This window comes from Larus michahellis, chromosome 6, assembly GCF_964199755.1.
Source record: "Larus michahellis chromosome 6, bLarMic1.1, whole genome shotgun sequence".
In the NCBI taxonomy this organism is placed as follows: domain Eukaryota; kingdom Metazoa; phylum Chordata; class Aves; order Charadriiformes; family Laridae; genus Larus; species Larus michahellis.
Window position 1 is genome coordinate 38,244,262 of NC_133901.1, and position 12,212 is coordinate 38,256,473.

At 36.8% G+C, this 12,212-nt stretch overlaps 1 protein-coding gene across 7 annotated transcripts in view; it reads left to right on the forward strand.

The window, feature by feature from the left end:
- Positions 1-12,212, forward strand: part of CTNNA3 (catenin alpha 3) — a 542,113-nt gene that overhangs the window by 369,507 nt on the left and 160,394 nt on the right. The gene's annotated exons all lie outside the window — the stretch shown is intronic.

Genomic DNA, 12,212 nt, shown 5'->3' on the forward strand with positions numbered 1-12,212 from the left:
CCAGGCGTCAGGAGATAAAACTATGCAGGATTGTCTCAGATCAATAATGTTCATAGTATTCTTGGCTTGCCCCCTACCCCACAATTCTGTTTGTTCTTGAAGGGCTGCTTTACCTGTGTGCTCATAATTTATTTGCAAGGTTCTTTGCCGATAACTTGTAATAGCAATGTAAAAATTAAATCTGCCCTTAATGGTTGGTATCAAGAAAGCCTACACTAGATTTGAGCGGTGGGTTAATACATACCAACTTTGTTCAGTGACCTCTTCTCAAAGTTTAATTAAAATTACGTAATAATCTCAGAATAAGTAAATCCGTATTTAACTTCTAAAGTTTACTACCAAACATAATCTATGTCGCTATCAAACCAAGTGGCTCCAATGCAGTCCCATCTTCCTGCTTCAAATGGTTGGAAAGGAGGAAGAAACAGAATCATACAGTTATTTAAATGCTAGTTCTGCCAAAATAGAGAAAGTTTACAAATAGGATTTTGTAATTTTATGCTGGATCATAATTTGTCCTAAGTATTTTAACCATTGCATTTAGTATTTTAGGCATTGCTGTGTTTTTATTATTGCATCATTATTTCTTGATGGAATTTTTGGGTCTTTGTCTGAAGCAACGGGTGTCTTAATCTTTTCTGAATATAATGTGAAAACTTATGGTCATTTGTTTATCCCATCATACCACCTGTACACCTGCCTTCTCATACCTATGAGTGCTCAATAATGAAGTTTTTCAGGGTTTTGTGAGAGAGTGCAGTGAGATATGAATAGAACTTTTCCTGTTTTCAGAAGAGGAGGAAAGTTTTCTTGTGGAATTACAATCTTCCTTTGTCACTGATGTGTCACTTCTGATACAATTAGAAGATTAAAAGATCTTCCCTAACTTTGCATCTCCTTTTAGCTATTTTCAGTGGGGGTAGATTTCACCTTTTTAAATTCAGTGAAGAATTAAAGTTGATTTTATTAATAAACATAACAGGTAATTCATTTTACTCCTGGAAGGCACTTATCTCTTGGTTAGAACTTGTCTGTTGTCTAGAGCTGCATTATCAACGTGATCCCAATTTTATTTAATTATATTGACTGAAATATATTTTATGATTAAATATTTTATATACAAGATACTCAGCTTTCAAAGCTTTTAACTTGTTCGAGGTTTTGCATATCTTTTTTATTATAATGACCTTTTTATGGCAGATGCCAAAGCACCAGTGTCATATATCCCTGTGCCTTTGTGTCATTACAGTGGGGTTTTTTTGCTTGCCAGTTTGTTTTTTTGGTTAGTAGTAAATATGGATGCCTTTTTACATAGCTTGAGGTTCTGTGCATATTTAAGCTCCCGCACTGCATCGTTTGGGAAAAATAAAAGGCACAGCTTAATAGAAATAAAAGTTCTGCACAGTTTTCTGTTAGAAGAACAAAATTACCCGATTGTCACCGTGTTTCTGTGGTTTCTTTAGTAGTAAACCTTGAGTCAGCAAATGCTAATTCATGATGTGGCTGCATTATCTATAGATAATTATCTGTTCAAATTTTTGTTACGCGTCCTAGAATATCCCTGAGAAGTGAGTCACTTGCCCCAGAAGGAGTCAATGTTAGTAGCTAAGTATGTATCATATAATTATTCTGTAATTGCGTGTTTCAAATTAGTTTGGTAATAGCTTGGAAAAATCCACCTTCGAAAAGCTCAAAAAATACTTTGTGTTATTTTGGTGTGTTGTTTGTGCACATACCTTGATGAATCCTGGGCGGTATGCTTAGAAACTGTTCGCATTACATAAATGAAATGAGACTAATGTAAGATGCACAAAATAGTTCCGAAGACATGCATTCTGATCTCTAGAAGTGACAGAATCAAAGGACACATGTACTGTTGACCTTGAATGTGACCATCCCATTATACTTTATTTAGCTATAAAAATGCAGAACTACGGAGTTCCATCTTCCATTAACAAAACTTTATGATCAATTCAAGTGCTTTGAATTCAGTTTCTGTTTATTTACATGTGTGGAGAGAGTGCTATTCTATACGCAGGAAGAATGGATTGAAGGCCATTTCTTTACTTATGTCTCCAGAGGAATTCCAACCTACATTCAGCTCAAAACTTTTTACTCCTGCCAGAACATGAAATTTCTGGGAGCTTTTGCTTTAGAGCAAGTATGGATGTATTACTGTATTCCGGGGAGCAGGGTGGTAGTTAAACCTACCAGTTTTCAACTACATTTAGTTATCCTGTAATATTAAGGCACAAAATAATTCTTCTCAAAAGATACTATATTAACATATATTTGACAGGCGCACAGTTTTAGTACTGGGAAACATGAAGTAATGTAACGTTTGGGGCCAGCATTCTTAATCATGGATCATATTTTGTAGATATTAGCTCTGCACGCAAATTGAGAACTTTGTGAGTGTTTACATCTTCCATGAATATAAGCAGTTCTTCAGAAATGCCAGCTTTACAGACTGTTTGGCTTGCCATTTGGTGAGACTAGAGAAGGCAACATCAGCACAGTCCCTATCTGGATTTCGCCTTATAAGCATGTTCTTTACATTTCTGCAATAGAGATTGGTACTAAATCTTTGTAATCTATGCACTTTTTTTGCGCTGTGTGTGTCTGAAAGTTCCTTTTGGCTGAGTCCACGAGAGCTCTGCTGAATTAGGTTTGAGTGCAAGCCGTTTTCCATGTACCTACTGTTGTATACATAGATATTATTTTTGTGTGTAGCTATCCTGCCTTTCCCTCAGAGATGAACACCGCAGCCATGCACAGCAAGTGAAGCATGTCATCATTCTAAAGGCTAGGATGAAGTAGTCGATGACTTGACAGTGAAGTCTGAAAAGCAGAGTTGCCCATTCTTTGATTACAGTTTGTGCTTTTCATACTAATCTGTTTTAAATATTAGTCGCTGAAACACTGTGGCTTTGTTTACTGCTATTGGGTAAAGGTGGCATGGCTTGGCCAGTGGAGAAAAGAAAATGAGGGACAGAATGTGAAACAACCAGAAACATAAATTCAGCGTCAGAAGCCTCTTTTTGTGGGGATCTTGTTTTGAAAAGTGTGAATTGAGTTCTGAATAGAAAAGACTGCCATTTCAGAAACACATTTCTGAATTTCTTGCTTTTGATGTGATAGCTGCTTTTGAGATGTTGTTGCATGTAATTGGAGAGGATACAGCATGCAGAAAACACAGTGAATGAATTCCAGTAGGGTAATACCTAGAGCAGTATGATAATGACTAACAACTTTTTTTTGTTAGTACATTAGATGAACTGTGACACGTTCATCTTTGTAGCAGCCTGCTATAGAGGCAGGATTATAAGAATATTATTGGCATAGAAATCTGTAGGTGATTGAAAGGCTGGTTACCAATGTTGACAAAAGTGAGATAAATTAAATGGGTACCTGAGATTTCAGTTATAAATGAGAGGGGGCTTAAATACACTCTCTCCCCATCACCTGTAATCATACACAGTTACTCTTGGACTGTAATTACATGTAGACTTAGAAGGTGTTACTAATCTAACAGATGAATAAAATGGCTTGAGAATATTTATTCCCAAACAAAGCTATACATGTTCCTTTTTTGATTCGATTGCTAAACCGTGTTATCCTGGGGTGAGCTCTTTCAGCTTCAGCACTCTAGCTTCTTTGAGAAATATTTGACTGAATTTGGCTCTACGGTTACTGTGTCAAGTTGATGGATCTGCCCACTTAATTTTGTTGGAAAATCATCTGCTGGAGGTGCAGATGAACGTAAAGCTCGACAGCCAACTCCTGTTCAACTGCAAAAAAAGATAATCACCAAACAAAACCCAAACAATTAATAAAGACTTTATTTTGTTAGAGAAACTAACCGTTTTCAGTATTCACCATGTCCTTGTATTTTATTTCTAGTACATTTCTTGTTTTCTTCTGCTGTAGTCACTGCCATATCACATCTTTGCCCTTTTTTCCTTGTTTTATTTAATTAAAACGCTGATCAAAGTATCCTCTTGTAATGTTACTCCAGCCCTGCTACATGTTTCTTATTCTTCTGTTGTCTCCTTTTGCCAGACCTTAAGCTGGATGACTTCTCCGTACCTTAAGGCACTACCTGACTGACCATTGCTTCCCCCCACTGTGTGACAGGATAGGTGTCTGTTGGCCCGCACTTTGTTATTTCTAAAAGAAACGAGTAACTGTTCCATAGTCTAAGCCTACCCCATTAATGCTGGCCAGGTTGGTCTTGTTGTTGGTGGGTTTTTTTGTTGTTATCATTGTTGGGTTTGGGGGTTTTTTTGTTGGTTGGTTTGTATTTTTCCCCACCATTTTAACCCATTACGCACGGGAGTACGTCCTTGAGAGGTACATCTACTGTGTATGCCTCAAATCTCATTTTAGCTTATCTTTATTTTGCTGTCGTCATGAGCTGTTCAGAAGCTAGTTAGTGTAAGGTATGTACGATTATCTTATTGCCATCATTTCGCTTTATCCTCAAGCTTCCCTCAACTTGTGTAATCTTCTGTTATTATTCTGTTAACTTGAGACTGGCTTTCATTTAATGGAGTGTGTAGAGTATGGTTTATCCTGTACTTGATGAGGACATGTGTATGTTACTGCAGCACAAGTAATAATAATAAATGCTATCGTCAGCTAACTTGTGCTCAAAAGTGCAAGGAGATATTTGAAAACTATTAATTTGGCTCCTGACGATAGGCCCAAGCAGTAGAGCAGGAAGAATAACAGTTTTCTGGTAATGTTTACCTGAACTGTGAGACTTGTTGTACAAAAATACAACACTTGGGACAACATTTGAGGAAAAAGTAATGATAGATAATGATGGAATTCGAACAGCTTAAATATTCTGTAATAAGATAGAGTGAGGCTATATTTAATTAGTCAGCAACAAATTATAACCCTGTTTTAGATCAGGGAACAATGATGAAACAGTGACTTCAGATTAGTTTTGTTCATGTTGTTTCTTGAGGTCAGTTCAGATAAATTTATGCCATAAATGATAATTGGAGTGAAGTAGAAGAGCTAAGCTCTATGAAGTGAAAGAAATTGGCTAAAACTTTTTCAGCTTGGTCTCTTTTTGGTAAGAGTATAAGAGCCCTGGTGTAAAGTATGTGTTGTTTTGGTTTTTTTTCTTTTTTTTCATGGGAAAAGAGGGTTTAAAAACTCCATTTTATTTGTGTGATAATGTATCTGTTCAAATTTCTTAGACCATATTGAGAATACTCCAGTGTAAATCATATATGTTGTGGATTTGTTTGTGTTTTTTTTGGTTTTTTTTTTCCTATGTGAGTGCCTCTTGTGGCTTCACAATTTTTGGTGATCTGTAGTTGTATTTTGTTCTGAACATAAAATACTAGTGATGTTCAAGTATTTCAAAGGATTTTGAATGTGTACATCGTACAATTTAATAAAAAACAGATAAAGCTTCTTGCCAAGTTTGATTTTTCTGAAGTAAATTAAAAAAAAATAAATCAGATAATATGATTCAGCAGAAGAACATGAGACTGATCTTACTGAACAGCATTGTATTGCACTGTTGGGATGACGAGAAGCGGCAGTTGCCTCTTGCTTGCTGTTTTTGTTCCCGTTGGATCTGAGGTGAATAGACTTCCACAACACAAACACCAGAATGGTGAATGCCCCCTTTTTCAGTCATACTGGAAATGTCCAACAAAGGCTGTGGGTTTGGAACTACTTACAAGTCTACACAAAGGAGCCTTTCATGATTGCTGCTCCTAATTTAATGAATCTTGGGTCTCGGCGTAGTCCCAGATAGAACAAAGCTAAGTGTATACCTGTGCTTAAGCAAGCTTTAATGATTTTCCTTAGCCCTTAGGTCTGTCACCTTGACATGGTTCCCAGGCAAAACAAAGACACATGATCTGTACCATGCTCTGCAACTTAGCTGTGGCAGGATTTTAATTTCATTAATATCAATCTGAACTGTTCTATGGAATGTAGGTGTCATCACGCTTCTGGAAGCCACGTTTAATCAAAGGGGAATGAAGTCTTTTCTTAATAGGATATTGAGCATTAGAGCAGTTTACCTTGGGAACCATGAGGAACATCGTGACCTGAAATATTTAATTCAAGATTAACTGCCTTTCTGTAGAATGTAACTGATTTAGCCTCTAGCTGTAAACCTTCTGAGGGAAGCCTTAGGTAAATTCTATGGTTTGTGTTATTTAGGTGGTCAGCCTAGCTGATCTGTGCATCTTGTGTAGCCTTCGAATCTGTCAGTCTGTGGGTGAGTACAGTCTCTGTACTGTCAGATGAGGATGCCTGCCTGCGCTGTAGTTTTTGCATGTAGTGAAGGTTTCAGGACTTCCACTTGCAGAGATACCTGGAGTCGTTTAGATTTCTGAAGGCACCCATTTAATAAAGTTGACTACATTCTGTAATAGTTTTGGTGATCTTCCCAAGCAGTTTACCTCTTTACTACATTTGGCAAGGGAAATATTTTATGGTTCTTCTGTTACTGAAACAGCTTTTTACACAGTCTTATCTTTGGCAGAGCCAATCATAAGTACACTAAAACAAAGAAGAAAATACAGAAAGAAAAAATCTTTATTGTATTCAACCAGAAATAGGGTTTGACTTTCAGATAATATCTTACTGGAGGCTTGAACAGAGAAGCTAGAAATTACTTGTGTAGTATTTCAGTCATGATGGACACATTTTAAACCCTAAACTGTTAGTGTGGTGAATGGAAGCAGGAACAATGTGACCTAGGGTCTATTGAGGTGAATTTTTGAGCCCCTAGCTCAGAAAACTGATCCCGTGAAATTGAATCAAATGTAATAGGAATGAAAACAGCAACGTCTGAACTCTTGCAAACTTCTTATGTTTCTAAGAGAGTGTTGGGGGAGCTGCCATAGAGCCAAACAGCAGTGGGCTGTTTTGTATTACACTGTACTTGGAAAGTTCTGGTATCTTTGGTATTGATGTTGAAATAAAGAAACCAGAGATTATTTCTCATATGCAACTGTGGAATATCCAAATGTGATCAGATGTACAGATCTTGTTTTGTTTTGACAAGCTCAGAGGGTATTTAATTGAGTGCTGGTACTTGACCACATTTTCCTCCGGCTTTGTAGCCCATCTCCTGGACCCCTTGGGCAGCAGACACTGGTATAGTTGTATAAACAGTGCTCTCAATGCTTTATTGCAAATCGTGCAGAAATCTGTGTGCTGCAAAGCCTAGCTTCGTGAGGACTCCTGTGTGTGTTTCTCACAGGCAGTGTAGATGAAAGCACCCCACTTAGGCTCTTTCTGAAAGCTATTTGCAAGCTTGTCTGTCTCACAGTATGGTTTAGGAAGCAGTTCTGAGATGAGAGCAACAAAAAGACAGAACAGATCTGCTCCTTTGGCTTTAGCTGACTGGTATTTCTTCCTGCTTGGTGCACATCTGTGCAGTCCACATCCTAGAATCAAAATTTGGGCTGGATCTCCACCTGAGAGAAGCTAAAAATCTTCGTTGTAAAATCCCTGGCATGTACAGGGATTGGCAGTGAATTTTTTTGGGGTGTGTTTTGCATATTAAAAAAGTATCATGAATTGTGTAGAGTTACATGCTGTTTGCTTGAAACAGGCTTTCCAAAAAGTACTCAATTTTGAGGCTTAGCTAGTAATGGCAAGTATTTATAAATTTACTTTATAATGTTTTCAAATGTTTGCAGTTTGTATGGAAAAAAAGAGCTAAAATTAATGATGCCAACTCTTTTAAAAATGCCCTACAGTATGTAGGTGATGCTTGTTTGATGCCAGCCTTGATGTCTTGTCTTTCAGCTGTGTGGTTTGGTTTTGTGCGTAATAACTGTCCCTTCAGTTAGGCAGGATTGTTAGTAACAGGCTGACCAAAATGGTGGAGGTGGCATTCTCACTGCTAAGGTACCAGTATATACTGGCCTATTAGGGTATCTTGCAAAGTCTTTTATGGCTTTTTCCAGGACCAGTATGTAATTTCAACTGTTTCTTCCTTTTTTAGAAAGTGGAAGATAACTTGGAATATATTTAATTTGGGACGTTGGTTTTATTCTTCTGGTCCGCTTCCCCTCTTCTGCTTTTTAATTCTCTCCCATTTATTTGTGTGCACAGATATTGTCCTGTTGTTAGGTTGCACGTTTTCTGGGTATAATTTTTGGAATAGTTACAAGCATCCAACATTAAGAGTGTTGCTTACTTTATAAATTCTTGTTCTGTGTTTTTACTGAAATTATTTTTTTTTCTCATGACATATTGTTTACTGGCTGCTGAAAACAAAAGGTAGAGTAGGATGAATTATGTAAGCGTAAATGGTAATCAGTATGGCTTGTACGTCTGAAAAACAAACACCAAGTCTTCTCAAGGTCAAAGGAAGTGGAGTTTTCTACTAATTCCAAAATTATTAATTCCTAAAATGGTCAAACTGCTAGTATTATTTTTAAAAAAAAATCTGGAAATCCCCTATTACTACATTGCATTTTGTGTATTCTACACTTCATATAGAAAGACCATCACAGGCAGCATCGCCTCTCAACCAAAGAGGTTTGAGTGCTGAGCTGAAGCTTGGTAGGGTTACATTTGTTCCACAGAAGTTTCTGTGAGGAGCTGAAGGATGTGATACATACTGTCACCAGAAGTGATTCTTCTGAAGTACCAAATGCAGAATTGTTTTAAAAACATGGTCTGTGTGCAAGTCTTGAGTCACTGTGTTTTCTTCCTCATTTTCCATGTCTGGAGCTTAAAATTAGTCATTAATGAGAAGGTTAGTCATTAATGAGGTGCTCTTTAGTCTACATTTAGAGAATAGTGTTTAGGAACTGAAAGCTCAGTCTGTTTTAAAGGGGATAAAGGAAAGGGAAAGGGGATTAGTGCAGACGCTTTCCTCATTTAGTTTGTTCATTTGTGCATGTGTGGCATTTTTCATTACATTTTTACCAAGTCACTTGGAATAGCAACAGTCTGCAGTTCCTTATAGATGAGAAACAAAGTTGTCTTATCAAATGAAAACTTCCATTTTATCCTATTGCTGAAGTACCTTCAATCCACTAGAAGCCTTAAGCAGTGGACTCCATCACTGCAGGTCCTGGGGCACGTGGTAACACAATTGAAAAGGTGATCTGAAGCATAGTTCCTAAACTGCTTACAGTTGCATCTTTTGAATTTTAAGCATTTATTGTAATAAACAAAGGAAGTAGTTTCTGTTAGTGGTGAAATTGGAAGTCAATTGAGACTGGCTTTAGCATAGTATGTTACTGCCTGCTTTGAAGTATTTATTCAAAGTGTGTGTTTAGTGCCAAAGGTAGTACTATAACAGAGGAACATGCTGAACACTTATCTTTATAAAAATGAACCCTAATAAGCTCATAAATTCCGTGCTTTAAAAAAATCCTGTGCTTGCAGAGCCTTCAGTAGAAGCAATGTACATAAATGGAAATTTAAGCCTTCAGCAGCTTGAGTGGTCTGTTGACTTACTTGAGAAGCCAGAAGCAATTGCCTCTGAAAGCATAAATAAATGTCTGCAGGAAGAGACACTGTGTTTCCAAAGAAGTGATGCTGCAAGTGAATAGTGCATGTGGTTATGCCTAGGAGATACACACCTTTGTTGGTGTCTTTGCATAGTACTTCAAAGTCCCTGGTGACTCATTTTTAATGTCTGCATTCTGATGAGGTATAAATGATCCACCTTTTAATCTGTATCAGCATTGCTGAGCTATTGCTATTTTTCAAATGCTAGAAATGATGTGTGATTTTAGGAGTGCTCCAAGCTGCACTCAACATGCATTTGGGAGAGCTTCTCTTCTAATCTCCCTGGAAGTTCCTATGATTCTTTCCTGCATTTATTGCAGGAGAGAATGTTATTTACAAACTAAAATGTAACGCACCTTCTGCACATTCAGTATTTTAACCATATATACTTTCTGGCAATTGCATTTAAAAGAAACAATAAATGAGAGTGGGCAATTGGGATTGTGTTTTTCACATAAGACACATAAATGGTGTGCCTGCTTTTAGGGGTAGGATCATACACCATCAAGACAGATCTGCTGCCAGGTGATACAGCTGATAAATGCTTTTGTTGCAGACTTTGTAGATCTGGAGCATGAATAAAATAAAATTGTGTAACACATAGCGGGGGGGGGCTATATTGAAAGGATGCCTGAAAACTGTGGATAAAACTGTGCTTAGCACAGCCAAATTAGAAAAGGAAAAAGAAGAGTCAGTTCTAAGTCTTTACTGGGCCTGGCTAGAGCAGTGTTCTGTCACCTGCTTGTAACATCTACTATTTTAAAAGTTGCTGGTTTTGTTTTAAGGATACTGAATGGAGTCAGACTTTTAAATGAGCCTTTAGACTTGTGAGCTGAACTTCTTTAAAGAAGTGTTTCATAGGCAAATTGCTGAAACCATAGCCGGCAGTGATGGATTTTTTTTTTTCTTTTTTCTTTTTTTTTAATTTTATTTTTTTATTTTAAGGACTGTTCCATATTATTGGAGGTACAGATCAAGTGGTGATGATGATTATTACTATAATCAGATACTTTAAAACAACAGGCTGTGCAGCTTTAGAAAAAATACTGATCAGGCTCAGGACTTTAAGACTGTAATTGTTCAACCGTTGAGCACTTTTTTGCTATAGCATGCACTTTCTGCATTTATTCAGAATTAACTTGATTCTCTACTAAAAATTTAAATTCTTTTCTAAATATGGGTAGTTTGATGGCATGTTCTTCAAGGTAGGTACATGGTGCTGTGCTGTATATATGAAGGCAGAATTCATTGTCGAAAAGCTGAAAGTAGAATAAATTACATAATTTCAGTATCAGTAATCTGGAAAATAAGGGAGATGACAACTTCAGCTTTATTCAGTGGTTTTCTGCTTAACTTTGCAGATGCCTTGCAGTGTAGATCACCACTAATTCGATAATAATTCTGAGACGGTGTGGCTCCTGATGGGTCACATTCAGACAACAGTTAAACAGTGTTTAAATATATTTATTATGTCATTATTGAAAATTAAGTAACAACTTCACGGTAATTCCATTCCTGTTTTGTGAAAATATGTAGTAAATTCTGGTATGTTGGTGTGATCCTGTATGTTGGTGCTGTTTTATGCAATGTGACATGTTAATAATGTAGTAGCAATTAGCGTGCGTGATATTTTAATCTTAAGCAAGTTTCTGTTTTCGCGTGTTAGAGGATTTAAGGTAAATGGAGAGCTTTTTGCCTGCAAAAAGTTGGGTTAGTGTTTATTTGGTTGGCTTGGGGTTTTTTTGTTGTGTTCTTTTTTTGACTTTTCCCCTTCCTGCCATTTAAAGATTCTTCTTTGCTTTTCATGATGCACATGGAGTAGTTTATGTATTTAATCTGCGCAGTTACTCTGTTTCTTTTAAGTCTCTCCTCCAGACTGAATTAAATTTTTTCAGTCATTTCTCACAGTTCTATGTTTTTTAGATCTATGATGATGATGATGATATTGATGCTGTTACGTCTTCAGTGGGAGAGAAACTCTTTGTGTTTTTCTAGAAGTATGGTGCCCCAAAATGGATAGAGTATTACACTTAAAATTCAGTTGTGCAAAAGTAGAGCAAAGCACTTACCTCATGGTTTTCCAGGTATTTCTTCTGTTTATACTTCTCAGACTGTTGTTTTTTCTGACAGTACCTTATTTTTTGCAACCACTTTGCATGGTGGACTTGCATTTATTGACTGATGCACTGTAAATGCAGATGCATTTTTTGCTACTACCTGTCCAGTTGGTTCCAATTCTAAATTTGTTTTGCCTGTGGGGAATTTTTTTTTCTTAGTGGAGAATAGGATGCTTTTATATTTGTACTTATGGGACAGAAATCTATTTTTTAGATCACTTGCGGAGTTGGTGAAGAAATCTTACCCTTTCCTTCGTTGTAGTAGCCTGCTCTCCACCTTCTCTGACCATCTAGTAAAGTAATAGGCACATAATCTATTCTTCCTTATCCAAATTGTTAGTAAAAAGACTCAATCCCAGCAGTATTCTTCTGAAAGCCTAGCTATGTGTGTTCGTTCATTATGAGAGCACAAATATTACTAAGTCATTATTTAAATTTCACCAACTGTGTAAGTTCATATAATATGTAAAAATACCAGCCAAACAAAACTGATTACAAATTTTGCTTATAATCCAGAACAGGGGCAAGAGGATTGATATTATTGTAAAGAAACATCAGATGGACTTAGGACGAGCAATT